Source organism: Aplysia californica, unplaced genomic scaffold, assembly GCF_000002075.1.
Source record: "Aplysia californica isolate F4 #8 unplaced genomic scaffold, AplCal3.0 scaffold00473, whole genome shotgun sequence".
NCBI classification, from domain to species: Eukaryota; Metazoa; Mollusca; class Gastropoda; order Aplysiida; family Aplysiidae; genus Aplysia; species Aplysia californica.
Genome location: NW_004797743.1, coordinates 79,915 through 81,601, shown reverse-complemented (window position 1 = coordinate 81,601; position 1,687 = coordinate 79,915). Strand labels below are relative to the sequence as shown.

Genomic DNA, 1,687 nt, shown 5'->3' with positions numbered 1-1,687 from the left:
TGTGGACTACTTATATATAAATCAGGAACATTTTTGTAGTGTGAATGTATGTCCGAACGGGCCTTTGTTGAAAGGCTGCTCCGCAAACTACGCCTTCCACCTGTTTTCACTCTCACTTTCAGTTTCCTTTTCCTCTTAGGCCTAGGCCAAGGGAATTCTCCTGACTCACCGTTTTCACTAGCCAGCTCGTCGTAGCCTTAGCCAAGCCTAGTTCAGGATATAATTTGTTCTGCTTAGCGACGCAAGCGAATAATGTGTGTGTGTGAGGGTGTGTAGAGGACCTATTGTGTAGGTTTGTTAGACTATGCTATTCACTGAGCGTGTGGGCCGGTTGCTGATTTCAAGAACGTTAATTTGTATTTTCGTCGATTCTGAAACTTAAAAAATCTAGATTTTTTAGATTTAATAAGTCTAGATTCTAGACCTACATCTAGATCTAGATCTAGATATCTAGAATCTAATCTAGATCTAGATCTAGGTCAAGAATCAAGTTGTGCTTACATTCTTCTCCTTGGAGTAACTATTTTTCCATCCTGTGTTTATCGGTGTGTTAAGTCGGGACCTGTGTTCCCTTACGCGGTCTTTGTTCCTGAATACAACACACAAGGCACAGTGCAACGAACCCTGTCAGGATTCCTCGTGAAAAAGTTTCGCTGGGTGCCTCCGAAGGGTAGGTTGGACGAAATGCTCCCCTGTTTTCTACGTGTTTTTTTTTCTTTTCTTAAACTCACAAGAAGTGTTATAAATCTAGATATATAATACTAGATCTAGATCTAATAGGGGTGAAGATACGTCTGGCGTTTGCTATAATCGTGAACAGAAAGTATCTTTGAAGTCATTTGGGTCATTTTTAGAGATAATACATTAAAAATGAATTCCTTTCAGATTCTATGATTACCTGGAACTTTTTGTGGGTTGTGATTACTTTAATGCGCATAAATAGATCTATAATATAATATTAACTAGAGAACTTTCTTCCACACAAGTAGCCCTAGCCCTGCTTCATGTTTTTGCCGCAGTGAGGGGATGATAAAAAACTCTGTGAAGTTGGACTACTATATTTACAACAAAAACAACAGCATCTTCATTAATTACGACTACAACAACAATATCAAACACTAACATACAACCACTACAAATACCACTATCCAAACTGCTACATACCACCACTACTACTACGACAAGAAGCTTACTACTACTACTACTACTACTACTACTACTACTACTACTACTACTACTACTACTGCTGCTGCTACTACTACTACTACTACTACTAGCTTACTAAATACTACCACTACTACTACTACTACTACTACTACTACTACTACTACTACTACTCTACCACTACTACTACTACTAGTGGTAGTAGTAGTAGTATTTAGTAAGCTAGTAGACGTAGTAGTAGTAGTAGTAGTAGTAGTAGTAGTAGTATTTAGTAAGCTAGTAGTAGTAGTAGCAGTAGTAGTAGTAGTAGTAGTGGTAGTAGTAGTATTTAGTAAGCTAGAGTAGTAGTAGTAGTAGTAGTAGTAGTAGTAGTAGTAGTAGTAGTGGTAGTAGTAGTAGTGGTAGTAGTAGTAGTATTTAGTAAGCTAGTAGTAGTAGTAGTAGTAGTAGTAGTAGTAGTAGTAGTATTTAGTAACCTAGCAGTAGTTGTAGTAGTAGTTGTAGTAGTAGTTATACTGCTGCT

The 1,687-nt window shown here is 37.6% G+C and overlaps 1 protein-coding gene across 1 annotated transcript in view; it reads left to right on the top strand.

Moving 5' to 3' along the window:
* Positions 1–155: 155 nt before the first annotated feature.
* Positions 156–1,687, top strand: part of LOC101846979 — a 35,504-nt gene continuing 33,972 nt past the window's right edge. The window contains exon 1 of the mRNA XM_005105492.3: positions 156–670. The gene's annotated coding sequence lies outside the window, so the exon portion shown is untranslated. The remainder of the gene's footprint in view (positions 671–1,687) is intronic.